General features: G+C 48.2%; 1 protein-coding gene and 1 long non-coding RNA gene across 4 annotated transcripts in view; one reads left to right on the top strand and one right to left on the bottom strand.

Moving 5' to 3' along the window:
* cadm1b (cell adhesion molecule 1b) overlaps positions 1-12,500 on the bottom strand; it is a 214,351-nt gene that overhangs the window by 143,635 nt on the left and 58,216 nt on the right. The gene's annotated exons all lie outside the window — the stretch shown is intronic.
* The window catches only part of LOC121688813, a 96,462-nt gene that overhangs the window by 83,798 nt on the left and 164 nt on the right, over positions 1-12,500 (top strand). The window lies entirely within an intron of this gene.

The following is a 12,500-nucleotide window of genomic DNA, read 5'->3' as shown; positions in this document are numbered from 1 at the left end:
TCGTGGGTCGTGACTTTTCCATGCTCCGATATCTGGGTTGAAAGAAGACTGTCCATGCATACTAGGCTTTCTTTTATTTATTTTTTACAAGATTACAAGACACCAAGGCAGTAACTCCGCTGACACTAGTAGTGTTCGTGACAGAGGTAGGCTATGTCCTCTCGACCTAGCCTATCTTTTTGTCTCTATTGAAGTTGCAGCCTATCCTGCGACGATGCGAACTGTAGTGATCAGGTCGCCTGCAGGTGTGCCTTACGCACTGTGCGTATAGCCTACCATTAGGCAACTCAACAATGAGAGAAAATTTCCCCTGTGTGTGTATTCACACCAAGTTAGCCCTCCATAACTTCCCAACTGCGCAGTATCCCATTAGCTGCTCGACAATAGGCTGCTTACAATTTTCTGTAAAGTAAAGTTTGTAAACACGTTATCAAAATCAACTTAATTAATGCACGCACCTTTTGTTTGAGCAGGAGAGAGAATAACCTAACAAATGCACGCAGCAATTAGCCTACAGAAGTTGTGGGGCTAGGCTACTTGCTGCTTTATGTTACTATATGGTTGCCTGTTATCAGCACACAATGTTAAGCTAATTCAAAAACTCAAGACTTCAAGGCACATGGATATAAAACGTTTTTGTAAACAACTTAAGGATGGAGGCAGTAAAGGATGGAGGCATCAAAGCTAGAGGAGTTATTTCATATGAACATGGTAGGCAAAATTGGTATGTTTGTCAAAACGTTAGCATTACATCTGGATTGTACTGAATAATGTTTACTGATGTTAAAGCGCACACGCTGTTTAAAGCCATACACTTTATACCCTTTATATGGCTGTATAAAGTTTTCCAAATGAATAGGTCGTTGTTGTTGTTTTGCATATGGATGTTGTGCTAGGCTACTTTTTAGGTGTAAGGCTTTCAATGTGTTGTTGCGCTTTTAGAACGCAACAGTGTAGCGAGAGGGAGTGTGTGGGCTATTTAATTTGCAGCATGAGAGACGAACTCCCATTGTGAGCACACTCTACGGACCAGTGGCATCTTTAGTAGCATTTTCTTTTATTATTATTTCCCCCAGCAATCAGTACAAATAAGCATCGGTAAATATAAAAATTAATCAAGATAGATTTGGCCAAAAGTGGGCCCCCTTTGTGGTCGTGGGCCCGGAGCCACCGCACCCCCTGCCCCACACTCCCTCCGCTTATGTCTGGATCTGAACCAGGAAAGGCTAACATATTTCCCGGTAACTTTTAGAAAATCTAAGTGAACAAAAAACTATAAAAATTAGATGTATCCACTGAGGCATCCTTCCACGGAGTTTGTTTACTTTTCCTTGCTGTGAAGTGCCGAGCTACACTGACTCACCAGTGCACAACACTTTAAAAAAGGACATAGGTTAAGTGAGCTCTTGATGCAATGGAGAACCATTTGTGTGAGGATATTGATGTTGTGTAGAGCCAACGGACATTCACAAATCTGGCTAGATTTATGTTTTTGCAGTCAGTGGTACAAAACTGAAAAAGGCGTGGCATAGCACAGTAACAACAGCTGCAAAAATGAAAGAGTAGGTAGTAGGTTGTATTGCACTGGTGGAGTAGCTGCAATCATTCACCAGCCAACACAGACATCCACATGCCATTGGCGCTTGGTGGGAGCTAATTTTGAATGAATGGATGCAATAGTGACTCCTGGTTAATAGTTAATAGCTAGTTAATGACCTTAAGTAGTGTTATGGTCTCACACACACACACACACACACACACACACACTGGAGTGGCAGAGACTCTGGGCTGGGTTATGGCCTTAAAGGGTGCTAGAGCTACACACAGCCACCTCAGCTGATGCCAACCTGCCACCCTGGTAGGAGGCCAGCTAATGCTGAGATAGATAGATAGATAGATAGATAGATAGATAGATAGATAGATAGATACTTTATTGATCCCCAGGGGAAATTCAAGAAGTGCTGTGTGTGTGTGTGTGTGTGTGTGTGTGTGTGTGTGTGTGACAGTACACCGGGCTGACTAGCTTGTGTGCTGATGTGCAGTGGTACATACACACACACACAGACACACACACACACACAGAGCAGAAAATTGTTAACCCTGCAGAAAGCTTTGTTTGCATGCGCCGCTTTCGGAGTATGAAAGCCCGGCCGTCACTAAGCGCGTGCAGCAGCGGTGTGTCGGCGTGACAACACCATGCGGCGTCTCTGGCGGCCATATCTGCTGGCCTCGCCGCGCAGCCTGCTCCGCAGACGCATGCATCATCCTGTCTCCCATATGGGGCTATAAAAAAACACCAACGCACCATTCATCACCCACACTGACCCCTGTCCAACGACCTCAACCACACACACACACACACACACACACACACACACACACACACACACACACACACACACTCACTCTCTCTCTCTCTCTCTCTCTCTCTCTCTCTCTCTCTCTCTCTCTCTCTCTCTCTCTCTCTCTCTTTCACACACACACTCACACACACACACACACTCACTCTCTCTCTCTCTCTCTCTTTTACACACACACACACACACACACACACACACTCACTCTCTCTCTCTCTTTCACACACACACACACACACTCTCTCTCTCTCTCTCTCTCTCTCTCTCTCTCTCTCTCACAAACACACACACACACACTCTTTCTCTCACACAAACACACACACTCAACATGCAGCCATGATGGATGCTTCATAGAAGGGCTTTATTGGAGTAATTTTGCAGGGAGATAAAGTTTGTAATTAATGCCTCAGTTTAGTAATCTCTCATTTGTTTCAATCGCCTAAAGGTGACTCTCTGGAGGGGATTGAGAACAATGGACACGCAAGCAGACAGCAGTTTGGCAGGGGAGCAGAGGGTAGCCAGGGGAGGGGGGGGCAGAGGGATATGGAGGGGGGGGGGGGGGGCGGACGCGGGCGTAGGTGTGGTGTGGTGTGCAGCACAGAGAGAGTGGAGTGGAGCGGCTGAAATGCTGAATAACAATGCCCTCATCCATCAGCTCACGCTGGCACCGGCCTACAGCTCACACCCTGCAGAGCAGCCTCTGGGAGGAGCACTACAGCACCATACACACACCTAACACACACTCTCATACATACAACACACACAACACACATACACACACACACACACACCCACACATACACGAAACACACACACACAACACACACACACACACACACAACACACACACACATACACGAACACACACACACACACATCGCACACTTCCATAAGAAAAAACAGAGAGTATGCACACTACCCACCACTACAACGCTACCCAGGCATGAAAAAGTACACACACACCCCATAAGATAATACAGTACCCTCCACCGCCTACCCCCCCCCCCCCCCAACCCACACACACACACACACATAATATTATACATATGGTATGCACTCTGAAAACACACACTCATGGTGCATGACAGTGCATCTTCAGCTGTGCTTCATATTTGCCTCTCCATCATTACCAATTTGCAAATGATGGGGAATAGCTACAGTACTCATTATAAGATGTATTTCGTAATATCTTTATTCTAATTATGTTTCCCATTGCAATGGTGTAATTTGTAATGTTTTGCATGGATGTGCGCTGGTGTGCGTTCGTGGATGAAAGAAGCATGGTGTTTTGTGCACCCATATCACTGTTGATAATGCGCTCTTAAAATAACATATTAACAACTCGTCATGGACTTCTGACCAGGTTTGTCTTGGTCAGTGGCGTAATGCGTTTTAGGTAGTGTACGATTTTTAGACAAGGCGCCAGACCCCTCCTTAGGTCGTTAATTGCCACACCCCTTGGCGCGTTGCTCAAAAAAGAGAGGTGCAAGATAAGAATAAATGTTGCGCCCCCCCCCCCCCCCCCCCCCCACACACACACACACACACATTAATAAACAGAGTATGCACCCTAAATATACACCCCAAAACACATCAAACAGTCTATCACCACCTGGAGTAAGCTTGAAAGTTGAAGAACATCATATACGCATAAATAAAGAAGCTCATCTTGCCCTTTCCAAATGCCACAGATCCAAATCATTTAGTAATTTAATTTAGTCAACCACGGGATAAAGACAAAGTTTAGTTTCCATAATCTTTATCATGTTTCACCTCTCGCTCAGTCTAACTCGAAGTCTACCCTTTAAATCACTGATGTGTGGCAGAATTATGACCCAGTATCACAGCCTGATTTGCACCTTCGGTTTATGACACATTCTCCTATAGATCACGGTCGTCAAAACAGCAGCTAGCAGAGCTCCCAGGAGCAAAGCACAATCATTGTGTGACTTGAGGATGCACTTCATGTCTGTAGAACACATGACACGTCTGAAGACTATAGTTCACAGGTAAGTGTGCTGTTGGAGGCGATCTAAAGGGGTTAATGACACTCTAGGAACACCAAAGGGTAACTGAAACAAGAAGGAAAGAGCTTAATTTGTACTCACTACAGAGCTATCACCACTTTTGTCCGGAAATTCTAAAACAATGATGTTTTTTAACACTTCAAAATAACATTTGCTAAATTAACCTTACATTTTTCAGTAGCCATAGGTGTGTAGATTTGAACAAAATCTGGTTTGGTTCTTAACGGGAGCATTTACTGCCTGCAGTCTTACAACACTGTTTACAGCTCTTCGAGTCATGGTAAAATGTCATTTTAGGTACATTTAGATACACCTATGGTGTGGGTGCTTGCGTTTCTTTAGGAATCCGCTGTCTTGGTTTGTATAGAAATGGATATTAAGTGACACATACACGAAAGACGGCGGACATACGGGACCGACGGTAATAGGGGGAGTTCCAATACAGAGATAGTTGCTGGCTTTGGAGTGAACCTGTGCCAGATCTGGGCCTGATCCGGCCCAGACTTCAGCCAGATCCGTGCAAGATCAAGGCCAGATCTGGACCAGATCAATTCCTGAGAGCCGCACAGTGAGCATTACAGGAAGTGAGGATGACTGAAGAGCCAGATCAGAGCTGAGCGTACAAACAAACACGCGAGCTGCCCAGTGGCGTGAACTTCCTCGTCTCTTCCTTGCCCTCGACTGAACCTGCTGCACTCCAGGAGTGCAAGCCACAGACAGGAAACCACAGATCAGAGAGAATTCTAAATGGACGCTGGGATGCACACAACATCAACAACACACCTAGCACTCCACACAACGCGGTTTGTATTAGCACACACCCAAATCTCAACACAACGCAGCTCACATCAACAACAAAACTAACACTTCACACAACACACTCCCTAAACTTAAAGGACAACTCCAGTCTAAGAACAACATAGGATCTATTTTTGGATGACAATGAGTGTAACCTTTTGTTTAGGACCAAAACAACATGACTCGGTGCACTTTTGAGTAAGACTACAATATGCATTCACAACTAACTACTAACAACTACTATGGAGAGGAAAGAATGTTTGTCTTTGTATGTGACTTGATGCAGTCAGTGCATTACCTTCCTATTATTCCAGTCACTGCCATCTTGTCAGAAGAGAGTCTGTACAAGTACTCCTTTTGTGTCCATTGACAGTTGCTTATGCTGCATTCAGTAATGGACTTTCTCCTAGCAAGATGGTGGTGACTGGAAGCAGAAGTTACATAATGCACTGCCTGCATAAACAGTCCATTTTAAACCATTTCTGTACATTTATGTAAGTTCAAATTATTTCGGTTTGTCTGTAAAGACCCTCTCCACAGTATCACAGAAGTGTAGTGATATGAGCCTTGTAAGTGGCTTAAAGTAGTCATTTACTTTGACATAGCAAGCTGTCCCCCAAGGCTATCGATATACTGTATGCTATTTTGTTGTAAATGCATATTCTAGTCTTACTCAAAACTACTCCGTCATTTTGGTCCCCAGTGGAAGTTTACTCTCTTGACGTAGTAGTTATCATGCAAAAATAGACCCTTAGTAGTTCTTAGATCAGAGCTGTGCTTTAACAAAGTGTGGTTTAAACCAACACACAATGCTATTCCCATGGAGGGGAGGAGGAGGTGATTATAGACAGAGAAGCCATGTATTATTTATTTATGCCTGCATTTCTGACGCTGTTCTTTTAATGTTAACGCACAACATCATATAATAATCTATTATAAAGCACTGGGTATCTAGAGAGTAGCAGAGATGAAAGACTTGTTTATTGGGATTATTTGAAAAAGACAACATGCCTTAGACCAGCAGCGGTGAAAATCAAGCAATGCCTCCAGCAGGCCTGTGGTCTTCAGAAACAAATGAAAGAGAAAGAAAAAAAGTCTGAAGGCCTGGACTGCTGCTGGTAATGAGACCATCCACTGGTTGCTGTGGTTTCCCAGCTGCGCTGTCCACATCATAGCTCATTAGAGCGTGAATGGCGAGATTGGCTAACGATGAAAGTGGGCGCAGTCTGCACTGGCGCGATCAAGGGCCACGTGCGGCAAGTCGACCAGGGCAGATTCCTCCCGTTGGTTTAACCTTCACCGCCCTCATTATCTTATCAGACCCCGAGCCGGCGGCCGCTCGTCAAGACAAAGCTAAATTAACAAGAAGAACATGGCGGCGTCTAGTGCCCTGGGCGCCAAGCCTGCTGGGATCAGGTTGGTCAGGACTGTATGCGTTAGATAATGACTTGCAGGGAAGACAGATTTAAATCGGAGAATCAAGCCACCATCTTGACCGTGGTGGAGCTCTGGCAGGTCTGTGTCCACAACGTCTGGTCCTTTGATTAAGCACACTAATGAATATTGATGGACAGTATACCAGCATCAAATCCTCCTATTCATTACTTCTCCTGTAGTCCCACATCCCTTCTCAATGTCCCACACTCTGTTTTGCGGGAGCACTGGGCAAAAGTGAAACAGACTCCATCTTCCGCATTGCATGAGCGAGTCTTGGCTGAGGAATGGGAGTTGGGAGGAGTGGGAGAAGATTTCAGGAGAAGCTGGCGATCTGTCTCCAGCAGAGCGTTAGCATGCTATCACAGGAGCGCCTGCACATCTCCATCATATATATTTCATTGTGCAGCAGAAAAACAGAATTTATGACTGCGGTAAACCATGTAAGGGACAGAAAAAATTGATCCACGCGCAGAAGGCCAGATCAAACGGATCTGTGTGCATGTCTGTGTGTGTGTGTGGGGGAGGAGGGGGGGGGGAGGGGGGGGAGGGGGGATACAGCAAAGCAAATACCAGGCGCACCTGGCTCAGATCTGGCACTGGCCTGGCCCCAACCGGGGGGGGGGGGGGGGGGCACAGCCATGAATGATGATGCTGTCCGAAAAACAACAACAGGTAGGAGCGAGGTGTCAGCGATGAAAATGTAATTTGAAAAATGCCTAAAATCAGTGGCGAGGAACGAGCACACAAACAGGTCATCTCCTCTCAGCAGGGAGGAGGGAAACCCATTTCTGAGTTTCCTCACGCAAGAGACACACACACACACCGTTATTCTGGGAAGGTGAGACTGAGACTGCTCACTTCCTTCCACCTCCCTTGTTAGTGGTCAGAGTTGTGAGCGATCAAACACACACACACATGCACACAGCACTGTAGGCGTGATCAAAGAGCCTGGTCACCAGTAAAAATGCAGCAATGTGTTTGTGTGCAAAGATAATGCCCCACTACACAAAGAGGCACGCGCATACACACACACAAACACACACACACACACACACACACACACACACACACACACAGCCCTCTGATCCCCTCCACACACTAATAAAATGTCATTAGTGGGCACAGCAATGTGTGCTGAATAACAGTAAACACCAGGGTTACCGCCGCCGTGGCAACAGTGGTGGGTGTTGAAGTGGGGTTGGAGGCGATGGTGCCAGAGTTGGTGGCGGCGGTGGCAGCTCTGGAGTCGGACCTGAGTGCAAAGGATTAGAGCAGCCGGCTCATTCAAAAGCCCTTTCAGCGCGGCGCCCTGGGGGGGGGGGGGGGGTTATCACAAAATGGGCAGGAAAAGGACAAACGCTAATTGGGAGATTATTCGGGCAGGTGGCAGCACTCAGTGGCCCCAGAGCCTCACCTCAACCCTGGCACGGGACACAGGGATGCCTAGGGGGGCGGGAGCGCTGGCAGTCACTGGCATACCTCTTCACACACACACTCACACACACACACACGCACACACGCACACACGCACACACTGGGGGTAGCATACCTCTGCAAACACACACACACAAACAAACAAACACACACACACACACACACACTCTGCGGGTAGCATACATCTGCACACACACACACCGCGGGTAGCATACCTCTGCACACACACACACACACACACACACACACACACACACACACACACACACACACACACACCGCGGGTAGCATACCTCTGCACACACACACACACACACACACACACCACGGGTAGCATATCTCTGGACCCGGCAGCAGAGCGCAGCAGAAGCGCAGTTTCCCTAGGACCAGCCCAGTCTGACCCGTCCAGCCAAGACACAGAACTCACACACACGCCAGCAGCGGGTCATCTCCCAATCACACGCAGCTCGTCTCGCGCATCAGACACAGTGGCCCTGTGAGACCCTGAGCTCTTACAATTACAGAACATAAAGAGCAGAACACACACACACACACACACACACACATCGAGAGAGAGACTCCCAGACCTGCCTCCAAACCATACCACCAGATAAATTCCCCCAAAAGGCAGTAATTAATTTAATCTATTTTATGGGAAAATTGCGGCCTTGCAAACAGTCCAATTGATTTAGTGTGCTTTTTTTCTGTTCCATCCTATTATTATATTATTATGAGGAAGAACTCATAATAGGACTGCAGCTAATTAATTCACCCTTCTCACAGCGACAGCAGCAGTAGCAGCAGCAGCAGCAGCGGCGTGTCTTTAAAATCCCCATGCTAGTCTGTTTTTAAGCAAGGAGAAGACTCCCAGAAGCTTCCTATTTATCTGACGTCTGCAACAAACCGCACTGCCAGCAGCAGCACACACACAAGCACAAACGCACACACACACACGCACACACACACAAACACACACACACACATATACACACACACACACACACACACACACAAACACACACAGACACACACACACACATGCCCTAATGAGATGCAGTCCGCAGTCATTTATCCACACAACCCACCCCCCCCCCCCCCCCCCTCGCCTGTCTGCCTGCCCGCCTGGGCTAAATGATTCCTGGCCAAATGGCAGCACAGACCTTGGCCCTGGCTAATTCCACTATCTTAAATGATTTTCATTACTGATTAAAGAAAACCATTGACCTTCTGTTTTATTCAGCACAGCGCACCGCGTGCGGGTGCGAGTCCACCGAGCCTCACCACAGCTACGCTTCAGGACGAAGCTGATATCGGATGGAGCGGAGTCGCGCCACGCACACAGCTATCTCACCCAGCACACAGAAGGGTGCATACATCACAACACAAACAGCCATTTCAAAGCGGACAAGGGGCGAATCTGCACACTGACGTGACATTCATTGGGTCATGATGCATTGTTTACACTGGCCAGTGGCTTAATGGCTTTAGTCTGACTCTCTGTGTTAACCCCGGCCGGCCAGCTCTCTCTCTCTCTCTCTCTCTCTCTCTCTCTCTCTCTCTCTCTCTCTCTCTCTCTCTCTCTCTCTCTCTCTCTCTCTCTCTCTCTCTGTCTGAGTCTCTGTGTCTGTGTCTGTCTCTGTGTCAGTCTGTATGTGTCTGTGTCTGTTTCTGTGTCTCTCTCTGTCTGTGTCTCTGCTTCGGCTGATCTGTATGGAGCTACAGACGGCCAGACAGGCGTTTTTTGGGGGCCGGCCGTGTTGTTACCGCACTTGGCTGAGACCCGAGTGCGGGCTGCCCGTGGACTGGCCCCCACCGCCCGCGCGTGTCTCCTCGGCCCCTCCGTCAGCAGATGGTGGGGAATGTCAGGTCTGCCCCCACACCCTGCTGCCCTGCCCATTACCGGGGCGCTGGGGTTAGTTTATAGTCCGGATAAAAGGTCATGGCTGCCAGACTGGAATCAACGCAGATCTGCCCTCCGCGATGCCCTTTCCGTGCCACACTCGACATGACGGGCAGTCAGCCGCACGCCCAACACAGCCGCTCTCCTGACCCCTCCTGTTTACCGTGGCATTGAGGGATGGCGCCGTGTGCCATGCAGCAGGATATCTATATATCACACTGTCCGCCTGCCGCTGATTCGAATTCCAGACAGGCACACGCATGAGCCAGCCTCTACATTGTGTCTCAGTCGGGGGTTGGGTCCTCGCGCAGCGGGAGAGGGGCCTGAGAGGCAAGAATGTCTTTATAAGAATTGCTCTATCTCTCCGCATCGGCTCACAAACACCACTGGCCTTTCTGCAATGCATTGGACACGGTCTGCACATGCAGGTAGAATTACGGCCATCACTTAAGCGTGTGTGGGCGTGTGTGTGTGTGCGTCTGTGTGAGAGTGGTGGCCAGTGGAGTCCCTCTGAGATCAGTCCTCGGCCCCTTGCTGTTCCTCATTTACCTGCTCTTGCAGAGTGTTATCACTCCACAGCTGGTATTTCACACACACACACACACACACACACCTCAGATGAGGCTCAATTATGCCGGTGCGCTGACCTCGACGCATCCCACAGTCTGGACACACACAACACCTGGCTACTAGAGATAAGCAAGTGTGTGTGTGTGTGTGTGTGTGTGTGTTTGTGTGGATGGGGGAAGACACCCACACAACCCAGCTAAACCAGAGGGGGAAAAAAACAGGATCTTTTCATTGGCAACCCAAAACAACACTCTTAAGTTCATCTCTCGCTGCCCAATATTTCTCCACAGTGCTGTTTGGGATATTGAAGTCATCATCTCCCCTGCTTGGCAATTCGTCTCCTCTGCTTTTCAATATATTGGATCTCTGCCTGTCATATCAGGCATATCTGTGAAGTCCTCATCTTAGCAATATTGCAGAGCCTCCATCCCATTCCCAGCCAGATGTATGTGTGTGTGTGTGTGTGTGTGTGTGTGTGTGTGTGTGTGTGTGTGTGTGTGTGTGTGTGTGTGTGTATGTGTGTGTGAGGCTGTCTCTTCAAAGCATGATGACTATAGCACCAGAGCCCTGTACCTCCTGCTGTGTGATGCCCTGAGTCTGGCGCCTCTTATGAAGCTCTTCATTTTCCTGTGACAGGCAGTAAACACTGGCACATATTCTCCATCTGTTTCTCCACCTCTTCCTCCTGTTCCTCCTCCTCTTCCTGCTCCTCCTCCACCTCTTCTTTCTACTCCAGTTTGTCCTCCTCTTGTTCCTGTTCCTCCTCTTCCTCCTGTCCTGTTCCACCTCTTCCTTCTCCTCCTTCTCCAGTTCCTGTTCCTCCACTTCATCTTGTTCCTCCTCCTCCCCTTCCTCCTCCTCCTCCTGTTCCTCCTCCTCCACTTCCTCCTCCTCCTACTCCTCCTTCTCCTACTGTTCCTCCTCCTCCTCACACATAACACATGCACGCCTCCACCAGTCCTGCGGGGGGCACTGTGGTCAAACAGCCCCACCCTCTCTCCGCTCTCCTTTCCGCTCCAGCAGGCACCCTGTCCAGCCGCTTCCCCCAAAATTACAATGTGGGGATAACATCACCTCATGGGGCTTTTGTTGTTGTTGCTGTTTTTGTTTTGCTGTGTTGTGTTGTGCCACTCTCGCAGCTCTCCTGTTGTTGGGCTTACACCACACCCTCATGCACCATGAGGTGCACTTCTCTCCGTAATGAAAAAGGCTTTTATTAAAACACAAACAGTCATCTGTGAGTGTCAGCATTGGTCCTCCAGCCAAGGACGCTGCTGATGCTGACGCTGAGGCAGCCACTGACACACACTAACACACACACACTAACACACACATTGTTGGGGAGTTACAAATTGTATGTAACGCACATATAACACACACACACACACACACACACACACACACACACACACACACACACATACACACACACACACACACATACACACACATACACAGTTAAACACATACACACCCACAGCACACTCTCGCCAAGGACTGAGAGCACCAGGAATATTCTAGAAGTAATCACCAGCTACCTCTCCTTCACTCTGGCACCTCTCCACCTCACCTCCGTCAGGCTATTGCAGCCCCACGGTGCTGAGTGATGGCCTGGTGGGGTTCTGCTGAGTCATGCTGTATTGGAGGTTCTGTTAAGTAATAGTGTAATAGAGGTTCTGCTGAGTCATAGTGTAATGGAGGTTCTGTTAAGTACTAGTGTAATGGAGGTTCTGCTGAGTCATAGTGTAAAGAAGGTTCTGATAAGTGGTAGTCTGGTGAGTTTCTACTGAGTCATGGCTTGGTGGGGTTCTGCTGAGTCATAGGGTCAGTCTGCTGCCTCGCTGCCTTCAGCTGTCTAATGAGTCACTTGAAATAGCAGGCATCAAGGTACCAGCTATGAACTTTGTTTCAGACGGCCTAGCAAGATAGCAACCAAAGACTCTAGAGTGCTGCGCTTTAAGATCTTTGATAGCAACA

Source organism: Alosa sapidissima, chromosome 17 (assembly GCF_018492685.1).
Source record: "Alosa sapidissima isolate fAloSap1 chromosome 17, fAloSap1.pri, whole genome shotgun sequence".
Lineage (NCBI taxonomy): Eukaryota > Metazoa > Chordata > Actinopteri > Clupeiformes > Clupeidae > Alosa > Alosa sapidissima.
This window is presented reverse-complemented; position numbering and strand designations above follow the sequence as displayed.